This window comes from Hippopotamus amphibius, chromosome 2 (genome assembly GCF_030028045.1).
Source record: "Hippopotamus amphibius kiboko isolate mHipAmp2 chromosome 2, mHipAmp2.hap2, whole genome shotgun sequence".
NCBI classification, from domain to species: Eukaryota; Metazoa; Chordata; class Mammalia; order Artiodactyla; family Hippopotamidae; genus Hippopotamus; species Hippopotamus amphibius.
The window spans coordinates 146250968-146263475 of NC_080187.1; the positions used below are offsets into that span (position 1 = coordinate 146250968).

The window sequence follows — 12508 nt, forward strand, 5'->3', positions numbered from 1 at the left end:
TCTTTTTTTCAATGCAAACTTCCCCCCAGGGCCCCCAGCCATCCCCCATCACATTCAGAGCAAAAAGCTATGGTCATGGCCACTGCCAGCTGAGTTCAGCTCCTTCATGCACCCCAGAGTTGTATGCAGTGATCTTGGAAGACTGGGGCTTGTCAGAGACTCTAACACCTCATGGGCATCCCATGGACTCCGTTACCTACTTGGAAACATCCCATTCTGTAATGGGACTGCTCTGTTCTGAAGGAGCTGCAATGTTCCCTTAGAACGCCATAAAGATCCCTGGGTGGATTCCCCCTGGCCTTCCTGGACCTGGAGGGACGTCATATATATTTCATTCCCACCCCTCTCCCCTCAGAATCTAAGGGGATGGAGCCAAGTACCTGAAAGACCGGTGACTCCGAGGAAGACTATGTTGAAGAGGAGGAACCTGAGGAGGAGTGCTGAAGGGGAAGCTACCATCCCTTATAACCGTTCTCAGCAGGCACGCTCAGAGGCTGACTATAGTGCATTTAGCAATAGAGTTCCTTTATCCACCATAGCCAAGAAGATACCAAAGAAAATCATACCCCCAGCTGCCCCAGATGACTTAGCAGTTGGGAGGAGAAAGAGAAGGCCGAAACGCAGGTAACCGTTCCCAGGACCCCCTCATTTGCCCAGCTCCAGAGAGTAACCCTTTGCCCTTCAGCCGTCAGGCTGGGATCCAGTCTTCCCTTTAGCCTGGCAAAGAGGACAGGAAATACAGGAGATCACTAGCCTTTTGGTACCACTAAAACAAAATGCAGAACCATTTGGGCTGGCTGAGTTTCGAATTTCAGCATGTTTATATCATCCAGGAGGTTCCTTTAAGTGGCTTCTAGAGAAAAGGAATTGCACTGTTAATCTGTTGGACATCTCTCCATCAGGGTGCCTGGCAGCCCAGGGTCCTTTTCTCCCTCTGCCTGATGTGTGCTCTTCCTCCATTCCAGACCCCTGGCCAGCGATCCGACCAACTGCAAGTATGAGAGTGGTAGGCACCCAGCTCATCACTCGCACCACTGGCCGTAAGAGGACATTTAGGGCTGCAGCGTTCACTCTGGAGATGGTCCCCCAATCTGCTCCCGGCCCCTGGATCTTGTTAGGCTGGCCTATAGCCTGTACAAAGCCTCCTGGCTCAGCTCCCGGCAGCTGAGACATCACTGTTCCAATTAGTCTCAGCGGTAGAGTGGGAATCTCCAGTTAGCTAACAAGAAAAGAAAAAAAATGGCAAAAATCCCCCGCCCCTCCTAGATCTTGCCAGAGATGAGATGAGACCAGGTTAAACGTGTTTTTGCAAGACAGCTTTTGAGGGGGCTTCAGCAATTAAAAAAACAAATCACCAGCTCGGTTAGTCGTTTCTTCCTCCCCTCCTCCCCACTGGCAAATGTGCTGCGGGTCCCCCCCAAAGTGTGAGGCTCCCGTGTAACCCCTCCGAGGGTCAGTGCTGCAGGCCAGAAACCGTTCCTAATTGACAGGACTGACAGGAACAGAGAGCCAGGCTCTAGTTTTCTGTCACAGATATTGGAAGGGCCCTGATGGCCTCATGAACTTGGAATTTTCGCAATGGTAACCAAACTGCAGGGCTAAGGTAGGAACTACCTCCCTCTTCATCCCGCTTTCTGGTCAGGTCTCCTCCTTTCCTGACCCAGCTACAGTCCCAAAGCTTGCTGCCAGTGCCCAGGCTGGCTCCACTGACCTGCCTCTCTCCACAGTGCGTCGGGCAGCCCAAATGTGTGGCCTGAAGGATGTGGGGGAGGACGAAGAGTGAACTGTGTACTGGACAGACTGCTATGTCTCACTGGAACAAGTCAGGGACATGAAGAGGTTTCAGGTACAACTTCCCGACCCAAGATCCTAAAGGAACTACTGCCCCAGAATGACTACTCCCAACCTTTCGCCCAGGCACCCGAGGCTGCCACTCTGGGTGGCTATAGCCCTGGGCAGAGTAGGAAAGGCCATGACCAGGGGCTCCCGCACCAATGGAAATAGTTTTCTCTTGGGTCTCTGGAACTTCTGTTATCTGAAGGAAGTGTCTGCTGGGCACATGCTATCTCAATATATGCTGCTTGCCTGGAAGCATTTGTGCTCAGCTGGCCCCTGCAGGGCAGGCGAGCCTATCTTACCGGCAAGACGGGGAGCTTCAGAGCTGTCAGCAGAGCCAGCTGAGTGATCCAGCCTTGTGAGCAGCTTCGCCTGCACTCCACATCCATTAAGAGTCAGTGTGGGGTCCTGCAAGGCAGCAAGAAAGTCAGGAAAGATGGACTGGGGTCCACAAGAAGACATTACTTCTTCATGGTGTGTTTGTTGTGCTCTGATTGGGTCTATGGGGTGGTTAGCAATAAAATAATTTAAAAGTGTCTGTAAGGCTTATTTTGAGGGAAGCAGGCAGGGAGCTGAGACTATCACCTGTCCTGAGAATCGTGGGAGAAGAGAGAGACCGAGAGCGAGAGACAGAGAGAGAGAGACTGCTAGAAGCGCTCAGGAAGCCCCTAAGGAGGGGCATGCAGGGAGCAGTTGTGAGATGAGGGTAACCGTAACAGCATTTATTGAGGTCAGACACTGGTAAGTGCTTTTACATTCTCCCCTCATTAAATCCTCAAAAAGATACCCTTATGCTTGTTTTGTTTTGTTTTGTTTTTTGGCTGCTCCACGGCGTGTGGGATCTTAGTTCCCCGACCAGGCCCCCAGTGGTGAAAGCAGCGTGTCCTAACCACTGGACCGCCAGGGGATTCCCAAAAGATACCCTCTGTTAAGGACACTGAGGCTCAGAAACACGCAGTTCCCACAGCTCGTGAGGGGAGAAGCCAGAGAGCTGGGCAACTCCTAGGCCTGCGGGCCAGAGCAGCGGGGCTTTCCAGCAGGCCACCGTGCCAGTGCCTTGCCCTCTGAGGGTGCCACGGCTGTGCATTCCCTGAGGCTGATCTTAGTCTCCTTTCTTTTTGGGGAAACGTTTTCTCATTTGCTTTGTGTTACTCTGCACCCGTTATCCCCATAGCACTAGGCCCTGGTAGTCTGCGGGATGTTATAAGGTGGCTAGAAGGCCCAAAGGCCTGCCTAGCCCTTCTCGCCACCCCTCATTTCCTCACCCTGCTGTGTATGTGTGTTTTGGGGAGAGGCCAAGGGGCAGTTTCTCACCTGCCTTAGGGAACCTTCCTTTTCTCCCCTGGGGGACTAGGTGCTGTGTTTACCTCCACTGTGACGTCTCCCTTGACCTCCCCAGTCCTTCTCCACTGCTACCTGGAATGCCCAGGCCCCAGGAACGGCTCCTTACTCTGAGGGGTAATATAGCCAACTGGCTCTGTTTCAGAAAATCAGCCACTTCCCTGGCATGACAGAAATGTGCCGCAAGAATCTGCAGGCTCGGAACCTCAACCGCATGCAGAAACTCTATCCTACCGAATACAACATCTTCCCACGCACCTGGTGCCTCCCTGCAGAGTGAGTGAGCCTAGTTGCCCAGGCTGAGATTCTGGGGGAGGAGAGGGTTCGCCATCTCAGTTCCCACCAGAACCTGGCCCCAGGACCTAGGATGTCTCAGGGGAATGGCAGTAGAAGGGCAGTTTTAGCAGGTTAAAGAAAAGTAAGTCTCAAACTATTGTGTGTAAAATAAGCTGCAAGGATATATTTACAACACAGGGAATAGCGCTAATATTTTATAATAACTATAAATGGTGTATAACCTTTAAAAATTGTGAATCGTATTGTACACCTGAAACTTATATGATGTTGTACATCAACTATACTTCAATTAAAAAAAAAAACTTGGGCTGGGATGAATTGGGAGATTGGGATTGCCATATATACATTACTAATAAGAAAAAAATATCAAACTGTACCCTTTAAATACATGCAGTTTATTGCACGTCCATTATATCTCAATAAAAGTTCTTAAAAAAAAACATGGTGAAAAAAAAAAGAAGTAGGTGTGAGACTGAGTACTCCAAGAAGAGCAGGGACTGGACAGCGGGAAGAACTCCCCAGGGTCCTGGGACAGCCATCATGCACAGAAACCCTCTGACCACCCCTCCCCCCACTCTGCACACAGCTATGGGGACTTCCAGTCCTATGCCCCTCAGCGAAAAACCCGCACTTACATCTGCAAGCCGGACAGAGGCTGTCAGGGACGTGGCGTCTTCATCACCCGAAATCCACGGGAGCTGAAGCCAGGAGAACACATGATCTGCCAGCAATACACCTCCAAGGTGAAGGGTGCCTCAGGACCACCAGGTCCCTCTGCCAGCACTGGGGTGCCTCATCTCTGCCACAGCCAGGGAGGAAGACAGTTCGAGGCTCCTGCCCTTCCTGCAACCCCCTGTTACCTGGGAGGCAGCATGGAGCCATGCTTCGGAGCTAACCTGCTCCGAACCTGAGTTCCTCTACTTTCTAAATATGTGATCTTGCTCAAATTTCTTACCTGTGCTATGCCTCAGTTTCCTCATTTGTTAAGGGGCATGAACACAGTATCTTATATGGTTGCTGTGAAAATTAAATGAGTTATTATGTATTTGAAGCGCTTACAGCAGTTTATGGGACAGAGTAGGTACTTCAAAAGTCGTCAGCCCTCCCTCTGTGCAGATGTGGAACCCGTGGATGCGCAGGGCTGACACCATTTTGTACAAGGGACGTGAGCATCCGCGGAGTGTGGTATCCCTGGGGAGGTCCTGGACCCAGTCCCCTGCAGATACTGAGAAACCACCGTACTATTATTTTCCCCTGGTGGGTTTGCTGCTCTCAGCCCTTCCTCATTGACGGCTTCAAGTTTGACACGCGAAGCTACATCCTGATCACATCCTGTGACCCTCTTCGGATCTTCACGTATGAGGAGGGCCTGGCCCGCTTTGCCACCATGCCCTACGTGGAGCCCAGGCACAACCACCTGTAGGAGGCCAGCTGGGGGACTTCCCTGGAGGTCGAGTGGTGAAGACTTTGCCTTCCAATGCAGGGGGTGTGCGTTCAATCCCTGGTCAAGGACCTGAGATCCCACATGCCTCATGGTCAAAAAACCAAAATGTAAAAGAGAAGCAATATTGTAACAAATTCAATAAAGACTTTATAAAAAACGGTCCACATCAAAACAATCTTAAGAGAATCCTTAAAAAAAAACAAAAAAAAAAAAACGAGGGCAGCCAGCAGCCCTACGGTGCAGGGCAGCACCCTCTTCCACTGCCACGAGTACTGAGGTTCTGTGGAGAAACCGGGTACAGGGGCTTGTCATGCAGCTAGCTTGTCACCCATGAACAAGGAGTGAAACCTGGAGTGCCTGGGCACCTGGCTAGGAGGAGTAGGAGGAGAGCACGTGGTGGGGGCGGGGCGGGGGGTAGACTGCAGAAAAGCCACACCTGCAGGAAGGACACCCCCCCTCCCTGGGAGCCTACAGAACAGTCCTCCCTGAAGAGGGAGAGGAGATGAGTCACCCTGGGGAGGGGTGGGTCATCAAAAGGCAACACAGGGCTGGAGGGAAGAACTATGTGGAAGCAGCCAGAGGCCACAGGGCCACTCTCTTCCCAGGATGACGTCTGCATGCACCTGACCAACTATGCTACCAACAAACACAGTGAGCATATTGTCCGGGACGATGCTGTGGGCAGTGAAAGGTATGCTCTACTCTGCTTTCCCCTCTTTCTCTGCCCTTTAGCCCCACGGTCTCAGCAGCCCATGAAATGAGCTGGCCCTTGGGAGGTTGAGCTGGCTTAACCTTTACAGACCCCTGTCCTGTGCCTGACTACCAAGTGCAGCCCCAAACCCCACCCTATAATTAAGCCCTGCTCCAAGCTGGTAGCAACCCCTTAAAGCGCAAGGAACCTAGGCACGGAATTACGGTTAGTGTTAGGGAGCCTCCTGCCTGCAGCCCGGCTCTGCTGGTCTTCCTTTGACCCCTGGGCCTCACAGGAAGCTGTCAACACTCAACACCTGGCTGCGAGAGCACAGCTACGACTCCCGAGAGCGGAGGGGAGACATCGAGGACATCATCATCAAAACCAGCATCTCGGCACATTCTGTTCGCCACAACTACCGAACCTGTTTTCCCCAATATCTGAGTGGAGGTACATGTGCCTGATTTGAGATCCTTGGTTTTGACATCTTGCTGGACCACACGCTGAAGCCCCGGCTCCGGGAGGTGAGGATCATCTCCCAGGCTCTGCAAAACCAGGGTCTGCCCCTGAACAGGACACCTGGGATAGGAGTGTACTCAGCTGGTGGAACATGGAATGGGGGATGTACAGGCCTTAGGGTGGATAGGATGTAACAGAAGGTGTAAGACATCGGCACGTCTGACCTGCTAAGTCCAATCTTGGTGGTCTCTGGCCTCCACCATAGGAACCCAGATCTTGGATCCCAAACGTTCCTCGTGTAAGCCTTGCCTGTAAGGACACTATAGCTATAGAGTCAGGCTGTCTGATTTGCTTTCACCAGCCTCTACACTGGAGGGATCTCTGTGGCAGAGTCCTGTGGCCTTGGAAGTGAGAACATCCAGCTTCTTTGGCTAAAGCCACTGGAGGGGATGTCTCTCCTGGACCCTCCAGCTGGGCCTGCAAGAATCATGACCTGCTCAGGTGGTCTAGGAAGGGGATGGATAATGCCTTCTCCTGGCAGGTAAACCACTCTCCGAGCTTCACCACTGACTCATGCCTTGATCGAGAAGTGAAGGATGCACTTCTCTGTGATACTGTGACCCTTGTCAACCTCTGGGGCTGTGACAAAAGAAAGGTGATGGAAGAGGACAAGCGGAGAGTGAAGGAGCGGCTTTTCCAGTGCCACCAAGAGCCACGAGAAGCCAGGTGCCCCAGGTGTTTGATGTGTGCTTAGCTGTGTAACTTATCTTCTTTTATTATTACTTGCCTGTGAGTAAGAGTCCTTCTCTAGATGGAGAAGGCAGTCTGGGGCTGAGTAGCTATTAAAAACAATTTTTTGCATCGATAATACACCACATATCATAGATAAGTAATGTATTATCTATGCAAATTCAAAAGACACAGTGAATAGTCTCTCTCCTACCCTCCTCCTCTAGCTACTCAGTTTTCCTCCCTGGAGCGGATCAGTGTTCCCTGGGTCATGTGTACACGTTCACAAAACTTTAATGCACATACATATGTGTATTTATATAAATTGGTTTTCTCCCTTTACCCAGACAATAGCATAACTTTCACACTCTCTGTACCCTGCTTACCAGTGTATTTTAGAACTATTTCATATTAGCACATAAGGAACTTTATGGGGTTTGTTCTGTTTTTTTTTCTTTTCTTTCCAATGAAGCTCCTCTAGAAACCATTTCCATGAAAGTTTATAATCAAGAAACAGAGAAAACGGTTTAGACATCCAATAATAGGGCGTTATCGTTTACCCACTGTTTCCATTGTAAGAAGGGTTACAAACATAGTAATGTGTTGCTGATACTAAAGTATAATTTGTTAATGACAATAAAAATGAACTTGAGGGGCTTCCTAGTTAGCGCAGTGCTTAAGAATCCGCCTGCCAATGCAGGGGACACAGGTTCGAGCCCTGCCCCAGGAAGATACCACATGCCGCGGAGCAACTAAGCCCGTGTGCCACAACTATTGAGCCTGTGAGCCACAAGTATAGAGCCCATGCGCTGCAACTACTGAAGCCCACGTGCCTAGAGCCCGTGCTCCGCAGCAAGAGAGGCCACAGCAGTGAGAAGCCCGCGCACCGCAACAAAGAGTAGCCCCCGCTCGCTGCAATTAGAGAAAGCCCGTGTGCAGCAACGAAGACCCAACACGGCCAGCCAGCCAATCAATCAATTAAATTTAAAAAATGAACGTGAAAAGAGTGAGGAGCATTCCTATAATAGCATCACTCTTCACCACTTACATTGTGATATGCAGGCCAGTGTGTGTGTGAGTTTTGCCATGACATCCTGAGGACCTGGCACACAGTAGGCACTCAAGTGTCTGTGTGAATGAAGGTGAAGTGTAACTGTAAATACCCCAGGTATTCCCACGAGACTGGACAGTGCACGTGACCGTTAGGAATCATGTCTTTCAGTGGGGAAAAAGGTTGAAAACTACGGGACTTAATAAACAAAAGTACAATCATAGAACCAGTAGGATACTAGGCAGCCATTTAAAAATGTTGTATGGTCCCATTTTCCTCTAAAATAAAGAAGGAAGGAAAGGAAGGAATAAAGAACAAGGTAATGTGTGGCAAAGCCAGGGTTCAAACTCAGTAAGGCCTGCCCTAGAGTTCATCCTCATAGCCAATATGCCAGTTTCATAGTAAGATTAGAGGTTTTTATCTTCTTTTTGCTCTTGTAAATTTTCTGTACTTAACTACTGTATAGAGTAGTAATTAAATACTACACTGTAATCAGAAACCCAAAAGACTATAACTTGGAGTGCTAGTTTACAAGTGGACACCATTGCACTTAAGATGAAAACCATATTTCTGAAAGGAAAGCCTGTTCTCATGGCTACACACAGGTGAGACTGGCCACGTGGGCGCGGCCCGAAAGGCCATGAAGCTGGCAGGAGGCTCTCAAAGCCTCAGCCAGCCTTCCTCTCCCTACTGAACGTTCTCTCAGTCCTTTCTTGACTCACCCTGAGCTTGGTTTCCACAGGCGAGAACCAAATGAGTCCGTCCATGCAGCAATGCTGGTCCAGGACCCCTATGAGGACTCCCACCTGGGGGGACACCAGCGCATCTACCCTGGGCCTGACAGGGAGAAGTACGCGCCCTTCTTCAAGCACAATGTGTCCCTCTTCCGGGAGACTGCTGCTTCCAAGGCCAGAAAGGAGTGTGCCAGGTACTTAGCCCTACATCCTCCTCTGTCCGCCTGTGTGGGGGCAAAGCCTGAAGCTGACATGCTCCTCAACAGCGTGCAGAGGAAGCCAGACACTCCAGGAAAGAGGTAGGGACCTATAAATTCTATCACTCTTTCTTAAAAAACTTTTTTAAATTTATTTTTACTGAAGTATAGTTGAATTACAAAGCTGAGATTCCCTCCCACCTGTTGTTTGGTTTGTTTTTTGGCTGCACCATGCGGCTTGTGGGACCTTCCCTGACCAGGGATTGAAGCCAGGCCCGCGGCAGTGAAAGCGCTAAGTCCTAACCCCTGACCACGTCGGAATTCCCTCTATCAGACTCCTAATGATTCGTTTAGTAGGTTTCCCCATCTTCCCATGCCTTCCTCTCCCATCAGTCCCCAAACAGATCAATTTCCTACTCTTCCCCCATCCCCATTTTCCCGCACCCCCTTTCTCCTGAATACAATTTCTCCGGTATCTGAAGCTGCTGTGTCTTGTCAGGCAGAAACTAGAAGAGATCCGCCTTAAGCAGCAACAGCAGGAGACCTCAGGCAATAAGAGGCAAAAGGAAAACAAGGTCCAGAACCAGGGTGAATCAGCAGGGGAGAAGAGCCAGTCCAGGGCCTGGCTCCGCGGCCTTTCCACCCACATGGCTTACAGGAACCGGAAGCAGGAGAAAGAGGTGTCAGGGGTTTTGTAGCTCTTGCTTTTCTGCAGGAAAGCAGGCTGGGACTCCTAGAGAAGGGAGTCTGTACTGTCCGCTCCTCCTCTTGTGTGAGAGATGAGCTCCTCTTCAGTAGATGGAACCTGACCTTTTGGAACAGGAGGTGAGAAAGCCGATAGCAAAGGGAACTTTCCACCATGCTCAGGGAAAGGACGGAGGGAGAGTGGGCAGGCGTCTTGCAGCCATCCTCGTTGATGGCTGGGGACTCATCCTTGGAGATCCTGCATTCATCGCTCGTGTACCTTGTCGCTGCTATCAGTACACCTGGACACTATGCAGCCACAAGAAATTGTGGAAGAGGAGGAGCTGGAGAGGACGAAGGCCCTGCTACAAAGGGAAAATCTCATCTGAAGTCTGGGTATCATAGAGCAGCTCACCCGCATGCTGCTCCCCAGCCACCGGGGCCAGAAAACACTGCATGAGTATCAGCTGAGGGTCCCTGCACAGCCTCTCCCGGAACAAGGGCTGTAGCGGCACGTGGTGGTGGCCACAGCCAAGGAGGCTAACATGATTGTGTCTGGCAGTGGAACCTGGGAAAGCCGTTTACACTGGGCCTTGGGAAAGGGTCTGTGGGTTCCTTTTGCATCTGTTCCGAGGGTCCCTTGTTTCTACTAATGACATCCAGCCAAGTCCAGTCTCACTTACAAGAGGCTTGTTCTCTATCTTCCTGCCCTGCAATCACCCCAAACTCATGACTGGCAGCTAACAAGGCCACCACCGTCAGTGGCTTCTGTGTCATCTCTCCCTAGCATTGCCAGTGCCGTGGCTCTCACGGGAGATAAGCAAACAGTCTTGGGCCAGCAAAGCAGCTGCCAAATTCACTATTCCCTGGGTTAGTAGCAAACCTGTTGGGTCCTCTGTTTTTGTTGAATCCCAAAGGAGTTAACTGGTTAACTAGTGGCCACAGTCTAGAAGAGATTTTCCTTATCCCTTTCTTCCACCACACCATGCAGCCTCACAAGAAATGTGGTAAAGGGCTGCTCTTCTCCCCTAGCCTAGATTTCACCAGGATGGGCTGGGCACTCAAGAACTGCAATCTCTGAGTCCGGTACCATTGGTCCTCCCGAGAAGGGTCGCCAAAGAGCAGGGTCCTCATTTCCTGCATCCAGTTCGGCCCCATGAATCGATCCCCAGGATCTCAGGGCCACTGCCAAGCATGAGTGCTGCCATTCCACGTCATTCCTGGTGCCATCTGCAGCCCAAGCATGTCGCCTGGATAAGAGATCCAGCAGCCATCGGCCCCTGCTCATTGTCAGCGAAGACACCTGGAAGGCACTATTTTGCCAGCGCCAGCGTCAGGCTCACTAGCCGTAAGAATGCAAAACTAGCTTTGGCCGCTCCGACGTGTGTAAAGTCCCGCTAGCAAATATTACAGCTGGAATGCTCCCCAAATATTATATGGCACTTCCAGCTGCATGGGAAATGGGGGAGGTAGTGGACCCATTTAGTTACCTCCTTCTATGCACAAGACCCTGGTGATAGACATGGCAGAAATGCAGTCCCAGCATTCAACAGACGTAACAGGGATATGGACATGTAAACACACCAGTTACAATACAGTGTGGTAAAGACGCTGGAGGGAAGCATGGGATGCCATTCCTCTGTGCTGGTAACTGGGCAACCGTTGGGAAAGGTGAGCAAATCTCTTCTGTGAGTGCAAACTCAGGGGGACCCATGTTTCCACTGCAGAAGGCCAAGCCAGCAGAAGGCTAGAAGCCATAGACCGAGCCCTGGCAGGATCAGTGCCCCCCTCTTTAACCCCAAGCCAGGGCTCTCTTCTGCAACGGGAAAGAGTGGTAAGTGGCTCATGGACTGAATGCACCTCGCCCTCCATGCTAGACCCTGAACACATGATACGGAGCAGGGCCCCGTGGGGCTCCTGGGCACAAAGCCTTTCTGTGTCCCCTATTTCTTTGATTATAGGAAAACAGCCTTCATTCAGCCTCCATGGCCTTCCCTGAGTTCCAGTGGGCAGATTCAAGCAGCGGTTAATTAGTGAAGGGAGGGGATGCAGGAGACCTGGGAGAAGCAGTCAAGAGCAGCCTTGGGGCAGGTCCTGTTTCCCCAGCAACAGTACACACACAACATCTTTGAGCTATTTTGCAGAAGTCGAAACTCCCTCCGGGTGTGAGAAGTTAATGAGGGTATGCTGCCCACAAGCATGTAGACCCCAGACCAGTGGGACCTGAAGGCTGATGATGCTGACTTCTACTTAACTCACCACCAGCCCATCAGAGGAATGCAGAACTGTTATTGCCTTCATCCTTTTGGTGTACCCCTGACCCCTTTATAGAGCCCCAACTATAAGACCTCTCCCTATTCACCAGAGAGGGGGGGAGTTCTTGAGACGCTAGGCTACTGTGTTCCCCCTTTGCCTGGCAAAGTAATAAAGCTATTCCTTTCTATGCCTCCAAAGCGCTGTCTCTGTATTCCTATTCGGCACTGGTGAACAGTGGCCAGGTTTTTCTCTGCAACACACAGAGCAGCCGAGGCCGGGCATCTCACCCTCTGCGCTGCCTCTTCATCCCTGCTGCAGCACACCCCTGCACTCCTCAAAACCAGGCACCAGACGTAAATGCAGGAGGAAAGCCCAGCACTCAAGCCCTCCTGGAGAACCCCCTCGGCTTTCCAAAGGGGCAAATTCTTCGATCTTTGCTACCTCAAAGACTGCCACCAAGCTTCCGTTTGAAGAGCCCTGGCCAGGAACCCTGTTTGCATAAGGCAAAACACAAAGACACCAAGAATTCCTCAATGCCCTACGATTATTTTCAGATGGGTAAAGACTAAAAGATGAAGAGGAGCCACAGCCGGCCATGTCCTTCAAACCTCCGCCTGGATTTACCGCTAATGATGAGTCTGCACCCTGCGTATGGCCCGGGGCTGGAGGTCATGCCAGCGACACGGGGTCCCCTTGGCAGAGGAGACAAGTTCCCACGGCTGGGGTCTGTTGCCATCAGCGAACCGCCAAGGGGACGGCCTTCCCACCGCTGTGGCGGAGACAGGTCAG

The 12508-nt window shown here is 51.2% G+C and overlaps 1 long non-coding RNA gene and 1 pseudogene across 1 annotated transcript in view; one reads left to right on the forward strand and one right to left on the reverse strand.

The window, feature by feature from the left end:
• The window catches only part of LOC130844036 (uncharacterized), a 35583-nt gene extending 23215 nt beyond the window's left edge, over positions 1-12368 (reverse strand). The window contains exons 1-2 of the long non-coding RNA XR_009051145.1: positions 12344-12368; positions 2139-2244 (exon numbers count right to left, since the gene is read on the reverse strand). This is a non-coding gene — a long non-coding RNA (uncharacterized LOC130844036). The remainder of the gene's footprint in view (positions 1-2138; positions 2245-12343) is intronic.
• LOC130844033 (tubulin polyglutamylase TTLL13-like) lies at positions 367-12295 on the forward strand (annotated as a pseudogene).
• Positions 12369-12508: the final 140 nt, after the last annotated feature.